The sequence below is a fragment of the Musa acuminata genome, chromosome BXJ2-1 (assembly GCF_036884655.1).
Source record: "Musa acuminata AAA Group cultivar baxijiao chromosome BXJ2-1, Cavendish_Baxijiao_AAA, whole genome shotgun sequence".
NCBI classification, from domain to species: Eukaryota; Viridiplantae; Streptophyta; class Magnoliopsida; order Zingiberales; family Musaceae; genus Musa; species Musa acuminata.
In genome coordinates, this window is record NC_088338.1 from 14,306,888 (window position 1) to 14,330,619 (window position 23,732).

The 23,732-nt window shown below is 41.2% G+C and overlaps 1 pseudogene; it reads left to right on the forward strand.

Moving 5' to 3' along the window:
* The window catches only part of LOC135598201 (serine/threonine-protein kinase STY46-like), a 35,000-nt pseudogene extending 13,228 nt beyond the window's left edge, over window positions 1-21,772 (forward strand).
* The last annotated feature ends 1,960 nt before the right edge of the window (window positions 21,773-23,732 follow it).

The following is a 23,732-nucleotide window of genomic DNA, read 5'->3' on the forward strand; positions in this document are numbered from 1 at the left end:
GTGTTGACTACGACGAAACCTTCTCACCCGTAGCAATGCTAAAATCCATCAGAATTCTATTGGCTATTGCAGCACACTATGATTATGAGATCTGGCAAATGGATGTGAAAACCGCATTCCTCAACGGGAACCTCGAGGAGGAGGTGTATATGATGCAACCTGAGGGATTCGTATCCAAGAACTGCCCAGATAAGGTGTGTAGGTTGCTTAGATCCATTTATGGACTAAAGCAAGCTTCCCGAAGTTGGAACATAAGATTTGATGAGGCAATCAGATCTTATGACTTCGTTAAGAATGAAGATGAGTCTTGTGTGTATAGGAAGGTAAGTGGGAGCGCTATCACCTTTTTGGTGTTATATGTGGATGACATCCTCATCATTGGGAATGACGTAGGAATGCTATCCACAGTAAAGGCTTGGTTATTTAGATACTTCTCCATAAAGGACTTAGGGGAAGCATCCTATATCTTGGGGATTAGAATCTATAGAGATAGATCCAAAAGGATGCTTGGCTTGTCCCAGTCCAGGTACATAGAAACCATTGTCAAAATTTTTGGCATGGAATATTCCAAGAAAGGGCAAACATGAATATGATACCTTATGCCTCAGCAATAGGGTCTATCATGTATGCTATGCTATGTACTAGGCCTGATATAGCGCATGCTCTGAGTGTCACGAGCAGGTATTAGGCGGATCCAGGCTTGGAGCACTGGAAAGCAGTAAAGTGTATCCTTAAGTACTTGAGAAGGACTAAGGATCTTTTACTAGTATATGGAGGTAATAGCCTTAAGGTTGAAGGCTACACAGACTCAAGTTTTCAGTCTGATGTCGATGATAGCAAGTCGAATTCAGGGTATGTGTACACTTTGAATGGAGGAGCAGTGTGCTGGAAGAGTTCCAAGCAAGATAACACTGCTGACTCGACTATAGAGGCAGAGTACATTGCTGCATTAGATGTAGCAAAAGAGGGAGTCTGGGTGAAGAAGTTCATCATAGATTTGGGAGTCGTGCTGGGTAGTGAGGAGCCGATCTCCTTATATTGCCACAACAACGGGGCGATTATTCAAATAAGGGAACCCGGGTCTCATCAGAAGTGTTCTAAGGAGGTTCCAACTTATCAGAGAGATCATAACCCGAGGAGATGTAGCAGTGGAAAGAGTTCCATCCGAAGATAACATTGTAGATCCACTGACAAAGCCGTTGTCTCATTTTGTCTTTGAGTGTCATAGGGGTCTGATGGGGATAAGACACATAGGTGATTGGCTTTAGGTCAAGTGGGAGATTGCTAGTCATAGGTGCCCAGCATGCCAATCACGTGAGTGATAGCACGTGTGACTTGATACAGAATCTTTTTGCTTATTATATTTTGGCGTATATCACTTTATAACTATTGCATATGCGCATATATATATTATGATGTCCTTGGATTTGTGCAATGGGAATCGGATCGTGATGAGATCACGATAATGAGATCGATTCACCTTTAAACACATATCCTAAATAATCCCGGTCATAGGTTACTCGAGAGGGACATCGTGATAACCGGATAGATTGGTGTGCTGTATACCCGTCCATATGATGGATGCAGCTGGTCTCATAGCTGCTCGTGCAGGGACACTAGGGATACAGTACAAGTGCTCATTAGAGACTGAGTTCACTGATTGATCCGCTTACGGAATGCTGGATGGTTGATGATGCCTTATTGTCAGACAGCGATTCCGTAGTCCTAGTGGTGTATCTGGTCCTTAGACTTGAGACACCAAGGATGTCCTGTATGAGTGCTCCACTCTTTTATACCAGACTTATAGGTTTGGCTGTCCCAGATCTAGTACAGCTGGTCATTGGGAGTGGTAGTCGACCTTAAGAGGGCTATTGAGTGTCGATAGAGAATCATCCACTCTCGGCATCATGAGAGGAATATCCCATGTGTTTTTGCTCAGACAAATCCCTGGCCAGGGTCATTCGGGTTGAGAGAGAAAGAGTTCTCCAGGAGAATCCGATTAGAGCGAGACTCGAGTAGAAACCGTATGGGTCTGACAGCACCATGCTCGATATACGGTCTTTGGGATATTAGTTAGATGAGGGACTATAAGTACACGGTAACTGAGGACAGACAGGTCCAATGGATTGGATTCCTCCGTATCGTCTGAGGACTACAGCGTAGTGGCCTAGTACGTCCGTAGTCGATAAGTCGAGTGAATTATTACAGAGATAATAATTCACTGAGTTAGAAGGAGTTTTGACAGGTATGACTCACGGCCAGCTCGATATTGGGCCTAGAGGGTCACACACATATGGTAGGCATTGCGATGAGTCGAGGTTCGAATATGAGATATCCGACGGAGCCCTTGTCTTATTGGATGCAGATCCAATACCCACTAGGGGAGGACCCATTAGGGTTTGACAGAGGACCTCTATAAATAGGAGGGATTCAGAGCCTCATAGGCTAGAGCCTTTGCTTACCTTTCCTATTCTCCTCTTCCTCTCCACCTCAGATCAGGCCTGGAGTTTTTGAGGAGCGTCGTCGCAACCATGCTGTGTGGATCACCGCTAGAGAGGAGGACGCTTGACCTCCTTTACCCTCTCCTAAGGATCTGCAAGGAAATAGGGATATACGATCTGCCTAGGTAACACAATCTACTCTATACGCAGTTTCATGTTTCGCGGATTTTTGCGCTCCAATCTTCGCATGATGACGAACATCTTTTTGGGAATCGGGGATTTTATTTTCTTGTTCTTCCGCTGCGCATGTGATGTCGCCCCCATGATTTCCCAACACGGGCGACCGCTCGGGTTTGCCATCGTTGGATCCCCAAGTGGGGCCGGTCGGACCCGAGGCGAAGTGGGGGGCTCTAGTAGTGTCACGTGGGCCCAAATGGGAGCCTCGCGTTGTCACAGTGGTTCGATCTCGGGTGGGTGCGCCGGATGAGAAACGAGCGGGATAATGGTTTGCACCATTTCCATCAGAGCTCGAACTTGACGGGCAAGGTCCTGAAAGGCCTCGGGTGACACGTGTTAGGATCAGAGCGGCACTTGTTGAATCTCGGATTTTGATGATGAAATCAATTGATGGGTTAATTGATCTAATCCATATTATTGAGTTAAGTGTGCAGGATTAACTACGATAACCAGAAAACACAAAGCAAGAGAACCGGAGTCAAGATCGATGGACGTTTAAGAGTCCGAAGAATCGTCGGAGATGCTGCCGGAACCAACCGAGAAGAAATCGGGAACCTATCGGAATTTTCGGAAGTTCGCCGAAGAGATCGTCGGAGGTTCACGGAGATCACTGAGAAGGCTCGGCTACTCGTTAAAGTCATTACAAGATCGGGATCTTGATGGGAGTCCGTCGGAAGAAGCTCGTCGGAAAGCTCGCCGAAACAAGACTCGACGTTCGCGGTTGAAAGCTTGCTTAGGATGTGTTTTTGTTATGTAGTTCACTTGTAATTAGGATTAGGATTAAGAGATAATCCTATATCCTGGTTAGGGGCCAACTGGGCCCAAAGTCAGATATGGTTTGGGCTTAAATTAAGCCAAACCAGTGAAATCGGAGTGCCAGGCGGTGTCACCGCCTGGCTGGGCGGTGGCACCGCCCAGCACCCGAGAGCTGGGCGGTGACACCTCCTTGGCTGGGCGGTTGCACCGTCCAGCACCCGAGCGCTGGGCGGTGGCACCGCCTGGCTGGGCGGTGGCACCTCCAGCACCGGGAACCCTAAGAGAATTCAAATTTTGGAGCCCAAATTTGAATCCTCTTGAGGCCTATAAATACCCCTCAAATCTCAGCTGAGATAACAACTTTTGAGAAGCATTTTGATTGAGAGAAAAGTCTTAGAAAGTCTTAGCAAGTCTTGTTTTCAATTTGCTAGAGAGTTCTCCTCCTTCTTTCTTATTGAAAATTTGTAAGAGGTTGAACTGCTTGTAAAAGGTTGTAAGAGGGGTGTTTACCCTTCCATTTCAAGAGATTTGCTAGTGGAAGGTGGGAGCCTCATCGAAGAGGGGCATCGCAAGTGGAGTAGGTCATTTGACCGAACCACTCTAAAAATCGGCGTAATCTCTGGTTTGCATTTTATTATTGTCATTTACATTACTGCAAATCTTCTTACTGCTTTAGTTCCTTATTACCCTTGCTGCGCAATTTTAAGAATACGCTTTCAAGTTAAACTTTTCAAGTTCCGTTCTTATCGTATGAAAGAACTTGTTAAAATCGAAGTTTTAATCCGCTGCACTAATTCACCCCCCCCCCCTCTTAGTGCCGCTCCGATCCTAACAAGTGGTATCAGAGCAAGGTTATCTCTCATATTTGGTTTAATACCCAAGAGAGATGGCTTACTCCGGCATGCAAGAGGGCCATTCTATTGCACGACCACCTTTGTTTAATGGGTCGGATTACACATATTGGAAGACTCGCATGAGGATCTTCCTCATTTCTATGGACTTTGAGCTTTGGTCTATTGTCGAGAATGGATTTCAAAAATCTTCTCTTCCGATGAGCGAATGGGATGAATCGGAGAAGAAGGTTTTTGCTTTAAATGCAAAGGCTATGAATGCCTTGTTTTGTGCACTAGACAAAAACGAATTTAATCATGTTTCAATGTGTGATTCGGCTTTTGATATTTGGAGAACTCTTGAGGTCACTCATGAAGGCACTAGCCGAGTGAAAGAGTCCAAAATCAACATCCTTGTGCACTCTTACGAACTTTTCCGAATGAAACCAAGTGAGTCCATCGGAGACATGTACACCCGGTTTACGGATGTCATCAATGGACTCAAAGCTCTTGGTAAAGATTTTAATAACTTTGAACTAGTAACTAAAATCTTAAGATCCCTCCCTAAAAGTTGGGATCCAAAAGTTACGGTCATTCAAGAGGCCAAAGACCTTAAAGCATTCCCTCTTGAAGAACTCATTGGGTCTCTAATGACATACGAAATGACATGTCAAGCTCATGATGAGCTCGAGAACCCCCTTCCAAAGAACAGGAAGGATATAACACTCAAATCACAAGAAGACCACTTGAAAGGAACATTAAGTGATGAGGACAGTGACAATGACATTGCACTTTTGACTCAAAAATTTAAAAAATATTTAAGAAAGAACAAATTTAAAAATAATACAAAAAATAAATTTGAACAAAAGAAGGACCAAGTGATTTGCTATGAATGCAAAAAACCGGGACACTATAAGAACGATTGTCCTCAAGCCAAAAAAAGAACATCAAAGAAGAAGGCGTTCAAGGCAACGTGGGATGATTCAAGCGCATCCGAAGAAGAGGAGTCCAACACCGAGCAAGTTGCTCATTACGCGCTAATGGCGTTAGGAGAAGAGGTATGTGATTTATTTAATGAAGATTTATCTTTTGAAGAACTATCTATCGCTTTTCATGAATTATTTGATGAATGTAGAACTGTTAGCAAGAAGTTAAGTATCTTAAAGAAAGAGCATGCTTTGCTACAAGATAAGTTTAATAGTCTTCAAACTCCTCCATGCTCTAAGTGTGAGCACTTAGAAGCAATTAAAAATGAAAATTTACTTCTTAAGGAAACCTTAAACAAGTTTAAGGTTGGTAGCAAAGGATTAGATATGATCCTTGCACATAAGGGTCACATCGCAAATAGAAATGGAATTGGATTTGTAAAAGGATTACATCAAAATCCTACCACTTTCATAAAAGGACCTACATTACATGTTTCCTCTTATATGAAATGCAACTTTTGTTGCAAATCCGGACATATTGCCTACAAATGCCCATTTAGGAAAATTAGTTCACAAAAATTAATATGGGTTCCTAAAGGAACTATAAAGAATTCAATAATAAATAACAAAGTTAGTGGGTCAATTTTTGAGGCACCCAAAATCAAATGGGTACCTAAAAATCATCCTCTTTTGTAGACAAACCCACAAGCTAGGAGCAAGAGATGGTATCTCGATAGTGGATGCTCAAGACATATGACTGGAGATCCATCTCATTTCTCTATGCTCACTAGCAAAGAAGAAGGGTACGTTACCTTCGGAGACAACAACAAGGGCAAAATCATTGGCAAGGGAACTATTGGTAACAAATTTAATTTTTCCATTGATGATGTCTTACTAGTTGATGGATTGAAACATAATCTCTTGAGTATTAGTCAACTATGCGATAAAGGTTACATCGTTAGATTTGAATCAAATATGTGCATTATTGAAAAACCAAATCATAACATGACTATGATTGCTTTAAAACAAAATAATGTCTATACCATCAATCTTGATGAACTAAGTAATGAAATGTGTTTCTTCGCCGTAAATGATGATGCTTGGCTTTGGCATAGGAGATTAGGCCATGCAAGCATGAAAACAATATCTAAGATCTCATCTCAAGAATTAGTACGAAGAATTCCAAATATAAAGTTTATTAAAGACAAAGTATGCGATGCATGTCAACTAGGCAAACAAATAAAAACAAGCTTCAAACCAAAAAATCAAATTAGCACCACTAGACCATTACAATTGATCCATTTGGACCAATTGATACAACAAGTCTAGGTGGAAGCAAATATGCTTTTGTGATTGTGGATGACTACTCTAGATACACTTGGACCTATTTCTTAGCTCACAAAAGTGATTGCTTCAAGTGTTTCTCTAAATTTTGTAAACTCACTCAAAACGAAAAAGGCTTCATGATTTCATCAATTCGGAGTGATCACGGTGGTGAATTTCAAAACCATGACTTTTAAAATTTTTGCGAAGTTAATGGATACAATCACAACTTCTCAACTCCAAGAAATCCTCAACAAAATGGTGTAATTGAAAGAAAAAATAGAAACCTACAAGAAATGACAAGAACTATGTTAAATGAACATAGCTTACCCAAATATTTTTGGGCCGAAGCCGTAAATACGGCTTGCTACATCATGAATAGGGTTCTAATAAGACCATCTCTATCAAAAACTCCCTATGAATTATGGAATAACAAAAAACCAAATATTTCTTATTTTAAAGTTTTCGGTTGTAAATGCTTTATTTTAAATGAAAAGGATGCCTTAGGTAAATTTGATGCTAAATCTGATGAAGGCATCTTTCTTGGCTACTCTTCCGTTTCTAAGGCTTTTCAGATTTTTAATAAAAGAACCTTAGTAATAGAAGAGTCTATTCATGTAGTTTTTAATGAAATTTCCGATTTAAAGAAAAGTAATTTTGATGATGATTTTGGTTTTGATAATTTAAATTTAAATGAACCCTCTCCTCAAAATAGCCATTTGAATGCATATTCTTCCGAAATTTCTTTACCAAAAGAATGGAAGTATGTAGATGCTCATCCAAAAGAGCAAATTATAGGAGATACATCAAAAGGGGTTCAAACTCGTTCTTCTTTCAAAAATTTCTGTGCTAACGCCGCTTTCCTTTCTCAAATTGAACCTAAATGCATTGACGAAGCCTTAAAAGATGATTTTTGGGTCATTGCAATGCAAGAAGAATTGAACCAATTTGAGAGGAATGAGGTATGGAAGCTTGTTCCTAGACCAAGTGACCACTTAGTCATAGGTACTAAGTGGGTCTTTAGAAACAAGCAAGACGAAAATGGTATCGTGGTTAGAAACAAGGCTAGATTAGTGGCCAAAGGTTTCAACCAAGAAGAAGGTATCGATTACGAAGAAACCTTCGCTCCCGTGGCTCGATTAGAAGCCATAAGGATGCTCCTTGCCTATGCTAGTAGTAATAATTTTAAACTATTTCAAATGGATGTTAAAAGTGCTTTCTTGAATGGTTTTATTTCCGAAGAAGTATTTGTCGAACAACCTCCCGGATTTAAAAATTCTCTTCTTCCTAATCATGTATTCAAATTGACTAAAGCTCTCTATGGCTTAAAACAAGCTCCTAGAGCTTGGTATGAAAGGCTTAGTTCCTTTCTTATTTTAAATAATTTTACCAAAGGCAAGGTTGATACTACATTGTTTATTAAACATTTTGAAAATAATTTTCTTATTGTGCAAATTTATGTTGACGATATTATTTTTGGCTCTTCGGATGAATCACTATGTGAATCATTTGCCAAATGTATGAGTCTTGAATTTGAAATGAGTTTAATGGGTGAATTAACTTTCTTTTTGGGATTACAAATCAAACAACATAGTGATGGTATATTTCTTAACCAATCTAAATATACATTAGAATTGTTAAAACGATTTAACATGGATAATTCAAAAGCAATAAACACCCCTATGAGTACTGCGACTAAGATATGGATGAAAATGGTGAAAGTTTCGATCAAAAAACATATAGGGGAATGATAGGTAGTCTACTCTACCTCACCGCGACTAGACCAGATATTATGTTTAGTATAGGACTTTGTGCTAGGTTTCAATCTAATCCTAAATTATCTCATCTAAAGAGTGTTAAAAGAATATTTAGGTATCTTAAAGGAACTCTAAATTTAGGATTGTGGTATCCAAAATCTGAAAAATTCGATCTAATAGCTTATGCAGATGCCGATTTTGGCGGATGCAGGATAGATAGAAAAAGTACATCCGGAACATGCCAATTTTTAGGACATGCACTTGTTTCTTGGACTTCCAAGAAACAAAATTCAGTTGCACTATCTACGGCGGAAGCCGAATACATTGCTGCAAGTGCATGTTGTGCACAAGTCATTTGGATGAAAAATACATTAGAAGACTATGGAATTCACTTTAAAAACATTCCCATAAAATGTGATAATACTAGTGCCATATGTCTTACTAAAAATCCAATTCAGCACTCTAGAACTAAGCACATCGACGTTAGGCATCATTTCATACGCGATCATGTCCTTAACAATGATGTTGTTCTAGAATTCATTGACACAAAGCATCAATTAGCAGATATATTTACAAAAGCTTTGAATGAAGACCAATTTGAATTCATTAGAAGGGAATTAGGTATGTTAAATTGTCCCTAAGAATAAACTTGTTTGAATGGATTTTCCGTAAAGTTTTTCATTCTCTCTCCGTTCCTCGGTGACTTGTTAAATTATCTTATCCTATCTTGAGTCAAACACCGCTTCCATCTGATCAAGATTAATGATTTTATGATATTTTGAATCTCGAAATTGATTTTGATGGCTTGATTATGAGTTTCAAGTTGACGAATTGAATTTGAATGGATTTGTATTCGAATTATGATCTTGACTTATTGGAGTTACTACTTAAAATTTTTTTCTTATCCCAATCTCTTCTTTGTACATCTACAATTTTTGTTATTTATAAAAAGAAGAGATTTGATAATATGGATGAATGCTGAATTTTCCTTTAAGATGAACTCTGCGTAAATATTTTAGCATACTTAATTTTGAATGATAAAATCTTTGTATGATAAATTATGTGCTTCAAGTCTCATTCCCTTTTTGTTGATGACAAAGGGGGAGAAAAGTGATGACTTGTATCATTTTAATAGCATGACTTATATGAATTGCAAAAGCTTGTGTGATATGAATGTCTTATATGCCTTGCAAAATCCTTGAGAATATCACAAGATTGATTGATCATATTGAAAGCATGCCTTACATCGATATCATGAAATTCATGTTGAAAATCTTAATCTCCTATCGTAGTAAAAATTGTCCCATATCATTTGACTTATGATTTTCATCGAAGTTTCGCATTTACTATTGCTTAATGAGAATAACGATAAGCTCTACGGTTAGAACTTATCGGTTTATGCTTAAATTCAATGGATGAAATTCAAGTGTTTTCATCTTCTCATAATATGGCATATAGATAGGGGGAGTTATGTTTAACTTCGTCATCAATTGATTGTCATCATCAAAAAGGGGGAGATTGTTGAATCTCGGATTTTGATGATGAAATCAATTGATGGGTTAATTGATCTAATCCATATTATTGAGTTAAGTGTGCAGGATTAACTACGATAATCAGAAAACACAAAGCAAGAGAACTGGAGTCAAGATCGATGGACGTTTAAGAGTCCGAAGAATCGTCGGAGATGCTGTCGGAACCAACCGAGAAGAAATCGGGAACCTATCGGAATTTTCGGAAGTTCGCCGAAGAGATCGTCGGAGGTTCACGGAGATCACCGAGAAGGCTCGGCTACTCGTTAAAGTCATCACAAGATCGGGAGCTTGATGGGAGTCCGTCGGAAGAAGCTCGTCGGAAAGCTCGCCGAAACAAGACTCGATGTTCGCGGTTGAAAGCTTGCTTAGGATGTGTTTTTGTTATGTAGTTCACTTGTAATTAGGATTAGTATTAAGAGATAATCCTATATCCTGGTTAGGGGCCAACTGGGCCCAAAGTCAGATATGGTTTGGGCTTAAATTAAGCCAAACCAGTGAAATCGGAGTGCCAGGCGGTGGCACCGCCCAGCACCCGAGAGCTGGGCGGTGACACCTCCTTGGCTGGGCGGTGGCACCGCCTGGCTGGGCAATGGCACCTCCAGCACCGGGAACCCTAAGAGAATTCAAATTTTGGAGCCCAAATTTGAATCCTCTTGAGGCCTATAAATACCCCTCAAATCTCAGCTGAGATAACAACTTTTGAGAAGCATTTTGATTGAGAGAAAAGTCTTAGAAAGTCTTAGCAAGTCTTGTTTTCAATTTGCTAGAGAGTTCTCCTCCTTTCTTATTGAAAATTTGTAAGAGGTTGAACTGCTTGTAAAAGGTTGTAAGAGGGGTGTTTACCCTTCCATTTCAAGAGATTTGCTAGTGGAAGGTGGGAGCCTCATCGAAGAGGGGCATCGAAAGTGGAGTAGGTCATTTGACCGAACCACTCTAAAAATCGGCGTAATCTCTGGTTTGCATTTTATTATTGTCATTTACATTACTGCAAATCTTCTTACTGCTTTAGTTCCTTATTACCCTTGCTGCGTAATTTTAAGAATACGCTTTCAAGTTAAACTTTTCAAGTTCCGTTCTTATCGTACGAAAGAACTTGTTAAAATCGAAGTTTTAATCCGCTACACTAATTCACCCCCCCCCCCCCCCTCTCAGTGCCGCTCCGATCCTAATAGCATTAAGAGGGGGGGGGGGGGGGGGGGGGTGAATTAGTGCAGCGGTGAAGTGCGATAAACTTTTCACAATTTAAACACTTTTCGGAAACTTCGTACGATAAAAGCAACGTTTTCGTTTAAAAACGTTTCGATTGCGTTTTAACTTGAAGAGATAAATAAGACGGAGACAAAGCAGTATAGCATTAAAGTGCAAATGGTTTGCAGTAATATAAATGACAATAAGTAAATGCAAACCAGAGATTACGCCGATTTTACAGTGGTTCGGTCAAATGACCTACATCCACTTGCGAGGCCCCTCTTCGATGAGGCTCCCACCTTCCACTAGCAAATCTCTTGAAAGGAAAGGGTAAATACCCCTCTTACAACTTTTACAAGCGGTTCACTCTCTTACAGATTTTCAGCAAGAAAGAAGGAGGTGAACACTAGCAAATTGAAAACAAGACTAGCAAAGACTCTTCTAAGACTTTTCTCTCAATCACTTGCTGCTTAAAAAGTTATCTTCTCAGCTGAGACTTGAGGGGTATTTATAGGCCTCAAGAGGATTCAAATTTGGGCTCCAAAAATTTGAATTCTCTTATGTTCCCGATGCTGGCGGTGCCACCGCCTAGCGCTCGGGTGCTGGGCGGTGCCACCGCCTAGGCCAATTCAGCTCACTGGTTGGGCTCCAAACTTGGCCCAAACCAGTCCAAACTCGGGCCCAATTGGCCCCTACTTGGGTTATAGGATTAATACCTAATCCTAATCCTAATTAACATGCTAACTATGAATTTAAAGACATTTTCTAAGCTATTACAAAGTCCGTAAGTCAAGACTTCTTCTAGCGAGCTTCCGGCGGTCTTCCGATAAACTCTCGGAAACCATTCTGCGGACTCCCGGCAAGCTCCTAGACTTCACGATTTGATCTTGGCGAGTTCCGATGAGCTTCTTCGGCAAGCTCCGATCTTTCTCGGCGAGCTCCGCGAACTTCCAAAGAACCTTCCGGCGAGCTTCCGAAAAACCCTTCGGCAAGCTCCCTACTCATTCTTGGCTAGTTCCGGCAGCATTCCCGACGAACCTTCGGACTTCCGTCGAACTCTCGAACTCGCAACGAATTCTTCGCGCTTGACTCCAGCACTTTGTTTCGCTTTATGTCTTCATCGTTATCGTAGTTAATCCTGCACACACAAACCAAAACTCAACTCCGATCTAGACAATTATTACAACACGAATTGACATTCTGTTGCCCGGCACGTTATTGGTTGGCGCTTCGTTCGATTCTTCGGTGCATCGTCCTCTCTTGCGGCTTGTTGCCCAATCGATGGTTGACCTCCGCAACCCCGATATCCTTGGCGCAATTTCGCTCTCCTTGGCCCGATGCCCGACGTCCGAAGCATTCAGCCATCCAATATCCTGACGTGATCTCTTCCGGCGCAACGTCAATTCCTCCTGCGTCAACTGTCTAAACCTGATCTAGTAGACCTGCATCGCTCAAAATGCAGTTTAAATCATAAACACATATCAAGTGGTTTCATCATCAAAATACGAGATTCAACAATCTCCCCCTTTTTGATGATGACAACCACTTGATGACGGAGTTAACCTTAACTCCCGGAGTTTAAACAAACTCCCTCTATCCATATGCCATATTGATAGAACCTTGAATTCAAACTGAATTCAAGTCATTGCAATATTCATCTTGAATACTTGCAACACATCATCGTGAACATATGCATAAACTTATGCATATCATGTCATCAACATACTTCTCCCCCTTTGTCATCAACAAAAAGGAGAAGTATAACTATTCTTTGTGTTTGTAATATAAGTTCTACTCATTGCATGAAAAACATAATATTAAGTTTTATCATCATGCAGTTTTGAAGCTAGAAAATTTAGCAAGTAATGCATCATGCTTAGGACATTCAAGCTATCAAGTTTTAGATATGCAAGTTTTACAGCATACAAGATAGCACTTTTGGTAATGTTCAAGATAGTAAGTTCTACATCATGCAAGCTAGCAATATTGAGATGTTCAAGAAAGCAACTCTTGCTTCTTGAAATATGCAAATTTGTTAAGTTTTGCTAGATGTGTAAGTTAGCATTTTTGACTCTTAAGATAGGAAAGATAGCACATTTGCTTCTTTTGAGATAGCAACTTTTTGCTTCTCTTTAGACTACAAGCTAGCAATTTTTACGATACGTAAGTTTCACAATATACAAGCTAGCAAAAATTTCGAAAGCAAATGCAAGATAGCTTTCTTGTGTAAGCTCATAATTCTTGCTTCCTATTACGATGTGCAAGTTGCAAGTTTTGCTTCTTGAGATAGGCAAGATAGCACTTTTACAATTTTTGTTTCTTAAGATAGGCAAGCTTGTGATGTTCAAAATAACAAGCTCTTTCTTCTAGAAGTGCCATTTTTGCTTTTTTTGCAAAGTGTAAGCTAGCAAAATGTTTGAAAAAGTGATCAAGTTTTGCAACATACAAGCTAGCAAAAATGCCAAACTAGCAAGAGATAATGTTTTACAAGAGGCAAGCAAACAATTTGGCAAATGTTACATTTGCATCTTCTCTTTTGAGAAGTGCAATTTTTGCTTTCATCTTGAATTGTGCAAGCTAGTTAGTTTGCCTCTTTTCATGATGTCCACGCTAGAAATTCTTGCTCCCCCTTTGTCATTGTCAAAAAGAAGGGAAGACCCTTATATCAATTTTCATATTATGACAAAGGTAAGTATCATTCTTATTTGTGCATCATTATATATTCAAATTAAAACATACATAATTTCAATAACCTTATTTTTCATGAACGATACCGAAAAATAAATCAATCATCATTAATAAGCATATCATACATGATACTCAAACATTAAAATTTTCAAGCATTTATCAACATGTTGATCATGATACCAAACATTCATCATTTAAAGCATTCCTGATACACATCATATGCAATAAATACATCATGTACATCATTATCATAAGTATTGCATACATCATTTTAACTTTATGAATATTTCATCATTGCATGCATTATACCAAAACATTTCAAGCCATGCAAGCCATAAATACAAAGAAATCATGTCATGAAGGATAAAATCATTTGAATACCAAAAAAACATGATTTATATAGTAAATATCTTCTTTAAATAAAATATCAAGAAAAATCATAGGAGTACAAAGAAGAGATCTTGTTTTAAAAGAAAAATCAAGTAATAACTCCAAGAACTCACAAGGAAAAATCATGATTCATTTAGAAAATCTCCTCTCAAGAGAATAGCAAGTAAAATCGTAGAAGATCAATTAATGAGAAATTTTGATTTATAATAAAATCTCATGTATCGAATGTCGAGAAATCAAAATGATGATTTATATAAAAAATATCACAAGTTATATTCAAGAGAAAAATCATCATTCATTTTCAACTTATTCAATTTGTCACATCAATATTCTTAGATATGCATGATACCAAAACATGGTTTTAAATCTTTAACATATAACATGCATAAATTGAAAGGAGAAGGGAAGAATTCAAATGTACAAAGATTTCAACCATCTCATAAACAAATGTAAGACCAAGTCATGAATCCAAAATTCCATGAATCAAAATGATCATCAAAGGTAATCTCATGTTATTCCAAGAAATCAATATCATGATTTTGATAAAACTCATTTCAAATTTAAATCATCAAAATCATCAAAATATCAACATTACTTTCAAGAGATTCAAAATGGTATACATAGATTTATCATAATAAACATCAAAATCAATAGGATAGAGAAAAATAATTTTTCAAGGAAAAATTATTTTCCTCTTTTTAGTTGTTTCAATTCATATGATTTTATTTCACTTATACCAAATAAAAACATGTATAATGTTTAAAACTGAAAGTGTAAGATTTATTACAACAAAGATTAATAAGGCACTTTCATTATGGTAAAAATCAATAATCCATAAATCACAAAATTCATATGCATAATTTTGAAATTTATTAAGCATGATCATTATGCATGACACTAAAACATGGTTTCAAAATGTTTAATATTTTCATTACATCATTATGCAATGGTTTCATTGAACATAATTTTGAATGATTCTTATAGATAACTAAAACTTCTTTAGTTTTAATTTATGTGATTGACTTTATATTAGCATGCTCAAGTTTTGTTCTTATGTCAAAAACATACATCATGTTTGAAAACCAAAGACAAGGTTTTAAAAAAAATATCATCAAGCCTTCCATATAAAAACCATGCATCATCATTGAAAGTTAATATGGAAATCATCAAAATACACATTCTTGCTTCTCAAGCACATATATATGATTATTTAAATCTAACATTTTATTCTATTAACATAAAACATACAATTTTCAAGAAAAATAATTATTCAAAAGAAAAGAGAAAATGCATCATGGAAAACATCAAGTAATTTCAAAATAATTCAAGAGAGTTGAGTTACTTACCTTATAGTCGAAGCTTGTCAAAACCCAATTCGCCGTTTCACCTTTGGAAGTTCTTGATTCATCCTCGGTTGCCTTCCTCTTCTTTGGCCTCTTCCTCTGTTCAAGTTCATTATTTATTTTAGATTTTTGTTTAATAAACTTATCAAGATTTAGTGTTCGAAATTCAAGTTCATCATTGTCCTCATCACTTGAGTCATCGCTCAAGTGGTATTCATTTGTCCGGAGTTCCAAATCCTTCCTATTCTTTGGAAGGTGGTTCAAGTGTTGATTGTGTTCATCATGTGCATTGCGCACCATTTCATATGTCATCAATGAGCCGATAAGTTCTTCAAGTGGAAAAATATTTAAATCTTTTGTTTCTTGTATTGCCGTTACTTTTGATTCCCAAGCTTTAGAAAGTGATCGTAAAACTTTACTAACAAGTTCAAAATTCGAGAAACATTTGCCAAGAGCTTGTAAACCATTGACGACATCCGTAAAACGGGTGTACATGTCAACAATGGTTTCGCTCGGCTTCATTCAAAAAAGCTCGAAATCATGCATTAAAATGTTGATTTTCGAATCTTTGACTCTAGAAGTGCCTTCGTGTGTGATTTCAAGAGTATGCCATATGTCGAAAGCCGTTTCGCACAAAGAAACCCGATTGAACTCATTTTTGTCCAAAGCGCAAAATAAGGCATTCATAGCCTTTGCGTTTAAAGAAAACATCTTCTTCTCCAAATCATTCCAATGGTTCATTGGAAGAAAAGACATTTCAAATCTATTTTCGACTATGTGCCATAAATTCAAATCCAAAGAAAGTAAGAAAACTCTCATTCTAGTTTTCCAATAAGTGTAGTCCGTACCATTGAAAAAGGGAGGACAAATGAGAGAGTGACCCTCTTGAAAGCTGTAAAGAGCCATTTCTATTTGGGTGTTAAACCAAGGTAGAAAAATGTGGCTCTGATACCAATTGTTAGGATCGGAGCGGCACTAAGAGGGGGGGGTGAATTAGTGCAGCGGTGAAGTGCGATAAACTTTTCACGATTTATACACTTTTCGAAAACTTCGTACGATAAAAGCAACGTTTTCGTTTAAAAACGTTTCGATTGCGTTTTAACTTGAAGAGATAAGTAAGACGGAGACAAAGCAGTATAGCATTAAAGTGCAAATGGTTTGCAGTAATATAAATGACAATAAGTAAATGCAAACCAGAGATTACGCCGATTTTACAGTGGTTCGGTCAAATGACCTACATCCACTTGCGAGGCCCCTCTTCGATGAGGCTCCCACCTTCCACTAGCAAATCTCTTGAAAGGAAAGGGTAAATACCCCTCTTACAACTTTTACAAGCGGTTCACTCTCTTACAGATTTTCAGCAAGAAAGAAGGAGGTGAACACTAGCAAATTGAAAACAAGACTAGCAAAGACTCTTCTACGACTTTTCTCTCAATCACTTGCTGCTCAAAAAGTTGTCTTCTTAGTTGAGACTTGAGGGGTATTTATAGGCCTCAAGAGGATTCAAATTTGGGCTCCAAAAATTTGAATTCTCTTATGTTCCCGATGCTGGCGGTGCCACCGCCCAGCCCAGGAGGTGTCACCGCCCAGCTCTCGGGTGCTGGGCGGTGCCACCGCCCAGCCTAGGCGGTGCCACCGCCTAGGCCAATTCAGCTCACTCGTTGGGCTCCAAACTTGGCCCAAACCAGTCCGAACTCGGGCCCAATTGGCCCCTACTTGGGTTATAGGATTAATACCTAATCCTAATCCTAATTAACATGCTAACTACGAATTTAAAGATATTTTCTAAGCTATTACAAAGTCCGTAAGTCAAGACTTCTTCTAGCGAGCTTCCGGTGGTCTTCCGATAAACTCTCGGAAACCATTCTGCGGACTCCCGGCAAGCTCCTAGACTTCACGATTTGATCTTGGCGAGTTCCGATGAGCTTCTTCGGCAAGCTCCGATCTTTCTCGGCGAGCTCCGCGAACTTCCAATGAACCTTCCGGTGAGCTTCCGAAAAACCCTTCGGCAAGCTCCCTACTCATTCTTGGCTAGTTCCGGCAGCATTCCCGACGAACCTTCGGACTTCCGTCGAACTCTCGAACTCGCAACGAATCCTTCGCGCTTGACTCCAGCACTTTGTTTCGCTTTATGTCTTCATCGTTATCGTAGTTAATCCTGCACACACAAACCAAAACTCAACTCCGATCTAGACAATTATTACAACACGAATTGACATTTTGTTGCCCGGCACGTTATTGGTTGGCGCTTCGTTCGATTCTTCGGTGCATCATCCTCTCTTGCGGCTTGTTGCCCAATCGATGGTTGACCTCCGCAACCCCGATATCCTTGGCGCAATTTCGCTCTCCTTGGCCCGATGCCCGACGTCCGAAGCATTCAGCCATCCAATATCCTAACGTGATCTCTTCCGGAGCAACGTCAATTCCTCCTGCGTCAACTGTCTAAACCTGATCGAGTAGACCTGCATCGCTCAAAATGCAGTTTAAATCATAAACACATATCAAGTGGTTTCATCATCAAAATACGAGATTCAACAATACACGGGCGTTGAGTCGGCTGAGGCGCCGTCGGGCGGCGACAAGCCCGGGTCGTTGAATATTCGCCAATATCGTTCGGAAGTCGTGGCGGGGTGTTCGTCACGATGGTCTCCGTGCGGGGGATGTTCCCCCGAGGCTTTGGTCGGGTGTGACCTCTCAGCCGCGGGCTCATCTGAGCCGCTCGGGTGATCACCCGACATTCCGGGCCCTCCTTCTAGCGCCAATCTGCTGCGGGAAACAACTTTGAGTCGTGGCCTCGGGGCCGATGCGGCTTGGTTCGGGTCCGAAAGATGGGGATTTCCCTGGGGGCGTTCCTCGAGCCCGCTGAGGAGGTCGGGGGCGGTGTCCGATCGGGACGGTGTAATTGTCTCTTCCGGGCAGGAACTCCTCGCCTGCGCGTCCGGAGGGGACCTTCGGGCTCGCACCTGCACAAAGGTCGGGCCGGGGTGCTCGGCCCGACCCCTCCGACGATCAAGTTAGAGGAAGATGTGGAGGGGGTTTCAAGAGAAGAAGTGTTTTAGTGTGTCTCGCCCTTGTCCCCCCTCTCCGATTAGGATGCAAGGGTATTTATAGGGGAGTTTAGTGTTACCTGATGTGCCTGCCTATAGGAGGCAAGCTTGTACCTCTGATGGCGTCTGACATTGCTGTTGGCGTTGCGTGGAGAACCGGACTGCCGCAGGGCATGGGCGAGCCTCGGTCGTCGTTCTCCTCTGCCTCGACCAAGCATGTTGGGTCAGACGACTATGAAGTCATTGTCTGAGAGCGGGTGACATCAGCGCACATCGCGTCGGCATTATTGCCCTCTTTGGGCAGAGTATCGTCCAGGCGTGGCTGACGTCGTGGCGCGTCATGTCGCCATTATTACCCTCATTAGGTTCAATTGTAACTGACTATATTTTCCATTAAAACTGTGTGCAACTATAGACTTATCTTAATTCTGCAATGCTTACATGGTGGCATGATTAGGTCTCTTCAATATTGTTTAACTTGATTTAGTTGTATTGGTATCCTGTCTTATTGATTCTTGGCAATTCAGTTGGTTTTTCCTTGAATATTCTGTGGTTTCATTATTTATAATTCAGATCTCCAACGAACCAAGAAATTCCGCACTTCCTCTATATTTAGGTCATAGAACACAAGCCCTATGATCACAAAGCTGATGTTTTTAGCTTTGGAATTGTAATGTAGGAGTTGCTTGCACATTATTGGCATAAAAGAAATGCTCTTTCCATCCCTTATTACTGGAGGGAGCCCCGCTAACTCGAAAGCCCGCTCGGGCGGATAGATAGTAGCCCCCCGACCCCTTGGAAAGGCGAAAGCAAGAAAGAAAGAGAGACAGGGTCGGGGTGATATTGGCATAATGACATTCCCCCAGGAACGCCACGATGTAGCGCCAGGAGTTGGGCGCCATCTGAGATGGTGAGATGCGCCACCGTGAAATACAAGAGGTTATGAGGGGGTGCAGGGGGAGGCGCAGCCCAGCCTCAAAAGCATCAATGGTGAGGGCGAAACCCCTCGGAATTGGGTCGTACGACCGTTGGCCCGGTTCAGGTGCCAGGAGAACAAACTCCTCCGGGATGCTGTAGAGATCCCGAAGGCGACTAAGCAACGACTCGCTCACAGTTGAGTCGTGGTCGTGTGGCCACATCAGGGCTTCGAGGGCCCGGGCCGCTTTTTCGTCGGATGACGAACTTGGATTCGACACTACCACCATTCTTCCGGCTCTAGCCGAAGAAGAGGAAGAAGAGAAGGAGGAAGAAGACACCATCCTTACTAACCTTTAGTAAGAAGAGGAGAACGATCGATGCAAACGAAATAGTGGAGTCCGAAGCAGCGGAGTCGGAATAGATAAGGAGACCCTCAGGGGGCTTGCCCCACGCTACTTATAAACATGCCACATCCCGCCAAAACAGCGACCCTTCCTCTCCGGAAGTGCGCTGCGAAGACGCAAACGTCACCTCGCCATAAATATAGCCTGACGTGGCAGCTAACGGCAGCGCGGTGCAAAGTACGGAGGCGCTAATCATATCAGCCTCGAAAGCCGGCGACTCCCGAAAGGGGCGGCCCTTTGAACTTCCCCAGGGAAAAAGCAACCTGGCTGCCCGCGCCCGCGGTTGAACGATCAATAGCTGACCAAAACAAAGTTGTTCCTCGGCTACATGATGCCCGAGGCCACACCCTCGGCCGCATAATGCCCGAGACCACCTCCTCGGCCGCGTAACGCCCGAGGCCACTTCCTCGGCCGCATAATGCCTGAGGCCACCTCCTCGGCCGCATAACGCCCGAGGCCACTTCCTCGGCCGCGTAATGCCCGAGGCCACCTCCTCGGTCGCGTAACACCCGAGGCCACTTCCTCGGCCGCATAATGCCCGAGGCCACCTCCTCGGCCGCATAACGCCCGAGGCCACTTCCTCGGCCGCACAATGCCCGAGGCCACCTCCTCGGCCGCGTAACGCCCGAGGCCACTTCCTCGGCCGCATAATGCCCTAGGCCACTTCCTCGGCCGCATAATGCCCGAGACCACACCCGCGCGGTCTGTCCGCCCGCGTCCTGCTACTCGGTCACATGACCATCGCAACCACACCCGCGCGGTCTGTCCACCCGCGTCGTGCTACTCGGCCGCATGACCATCGCAGCCACACCCGTGCGGTCTGTCCGCATGCGTCGTGCTACTCGGCCGCATGACCATCGCGACCACGCCTGCGCGGTCTGCCTGTCTGCGTCGTGATCCTCAGCCGCATAATGCCCGAGACCACACCTGCGCGGCCAGCCCGCCTGCGTCGTGCTCCTTGGCCCCATGTTCCCGAGACACACCTGTGCGGCCAGCCCGCTTGCGTTGTGCTCCCTGGCTCCATGTTCCCGAGACACACCTGCGCGGCCCGCCCGCCTGTGTTGTGCTCCTTAGCTCCATTCTCCTGAGACACGCCCGCGCGGCCAGCCCGCCTGCGTTGTGCTCCTCGGCTGCATAATGCTCGAGACCACCATCGCGGCCAGCCCCCTGCGTCGTCCTCCTCGACTCTATACTCCCGCTTGCCCGCTCTAGACGAGCTCGACCTCACGTCGCCTGAGACTGCTGCAAACACCAAGGGACAAAGCCATGCCTCGGACTCCCCCCAATAGCAAAAACCGACGCATAGCTTCTTCCGGGGGGGAATATGATAGGGGTAATAATGCCTCGGACTCCCCCCAATAGCAAAAACATATATGTTTGAAAACTATATATGTGCCTGCACAACATTCTTTTTTACTTCAATTTCTACTCTATATGGTTTGAGGCCTACCTTACCAAAGAATACTCATCCAAAGCTTGATGAGCTGCTGCACAAGTGTTGGCAACAAGATCCAACTGCCAGGCCTGACTTCTCAGAAATATTGGAGATACTACAGCTTATTGCTAAAGAGGTTCATCATCTAAGCCTAGGATTCTGTTCCTAAATTCCAAAACTTCTTTGACATGATGGTTTTGAAACTATCAAACAGGTCGAAGATGAATCCGATGACTGCCGTAAGGATAAGTCATCAGGTGGATTTCTTTCTGTTCTACGACGTGGCCACTGAAACTTCATTTGATCAAAATGTAGGTACGATCTCATCACCGGCAATTTCCAGCCATAGATAGAGATAGTACCTTAAAACTGTACAGTGTTCAAATTTCATGGCTTGTTTTTCCTGGTTCTTAATTTTTATGCTTTTAATTCTTTTCTCTGTGTTTTTGTTATTTGTTACCACTTCGTAAGGTGGAATTTGCATTACCCGGGATCCCAGAGCAATCTCCGGCAGCGACGGACACGGAGCAGCACGTGCCCAAGAACAAGATACGATCCCCGATATCCTCCAGTTCCACGGCCACCGTCGGCCTGCCTATGTCGCCAGGGTCGAACCTGAAGACACGGGTGCTGTCGACGATCTTTCCATCTGCAGTCGTCTTGTTACAGTGGGAAGCCAACAGCACTTCTCCGGCCGACGCAACCAAGTAGAAGGGAAGATCGCTGCGGGGTACGCAGGAGGGAAGGGTGCCCCACGGGGTAGCAGTCAGCGTCGCCGGCGGGCCATTATTGACCTCGAAGACCGCCCAATACTCGTTATCGAAGGTGGCGCACATTCTACGCTCGCTCACATTGATGTTTGAAGGAGCAAACTGGTGGGCCCCGGGAAAGTGAGACCAAAACGCCGGGCCTTGGGGCAGTTCGAAGTTTGTTAATCGATGCAGTTATGTCATCAATCTAATGGGAAAAGATAAATGTGAAGTACTGCTGGGAAGGGTTCGGATTTAAAATTATACTAAAATGAGGCATAATAAGATTAAACTATTGACCTCGAGTAACCTCTTAAGTGCCTCTTTGGTTTCATCCTTCTTACTCACCTAATAACCTATGACTTTTTCTCTCATTCTTCAATCATTTTGTCAGCTTTTTATCATATCTTCATAGAGGCTAGAAAACCCCAGCTTCAAGGAAGATTAACATAAGAAAAGCTCAATTCTTTCCTTAATATAGATAGGATTTCAATCTTAAAGATTATAAACTAATTTTTTCAGTTGCTTTTGAGTAACTTATGCTTTGAATTAATCTTTAATTTTTAAATATATTTTATATGAATCTCTTATGTTTCTAAAGCCTATAGTATGACTTTAATATAAGATTGGGGTATAGAGTTATGAGTGTCAAAATCTAAGATACTTAAAATCTCTAGTATTTAGTTCTAACCTAATTTTACTAGAATAGAATATGTGTTAGTGGTTGAATTAAGAAAATTGTTTAGCCTCCAAATGATTTTATTTTAAACTAAAATTTGATGTATTTTTAGTTTTATATATCTCCTAGTTTTTAGTAAAATTTCATGATAATTCAAGATGTCAGCTAGAATAGTGAAATAAAATTATTTTACAAAATTGTACATTAATTTTATTGAAACAAACTAGTTCATTTGATAATAGTGAATTGTTAAAGCAATTATAGTAAAATTTAGATAAATTTTAGGTAAGTATAGTCCATTTAAGAAGGGATTTTATTAAAATTTTTATGAATTATTGCTACAAATTTTTAAAATAATAATTTAAGAGATAAGGTTCTTAATTGAAGTATCTGATGATCTTATGCTCTAAAATCGATAGGTGTATCGCTCATAGCATACTCGATTATTAAGGAACTTGATTTTTTACTAGCATCTTCATTTTGAGTTAAATCATTAAGTATAAGTTTAATTTTCTATAAAATAGTGGTCATATAAATTATCATATTCATAATATATTTTAGAAAATATATTTCAAATGATATGATTTTTATGAGCTTGGCATAAAGTTAATGTTAATGTATACATTACATAAGCATACAAATATATAAATTACAATGGAAATATATTATGTGCATACATATATAACGACGTATGATGTGAGTGTGTACGTATTTTCTATGATGTGTAGTGTGGAAGTACACAGATATGTTATGATTGTTAAATATCAGATTTTGATGATAAAAATAATTGATGAAGTTATGATCTAATGAGTGTTTGAGTGACACATGACTAACTTCGATCATGGAAAGATAAATCAATTGAAGTAAGAGAATCAAACGTTGGGCCGGAATGGATCATGTCAGAAGATTGGACGTCGGGCCAAAGGATTGGTCGACATGCCGGAAGATAAACTTCGTGCCGTGAGTTCGGGCATCGGGCTAGAAGGATCGGACATTGCCCATAGAATATTAGATATTGCAGGAGGTCAACATGCTAATAAATCGAACAATACCCCGAAAGAAAGGATGATGCACCAAAGGTTCGGACGA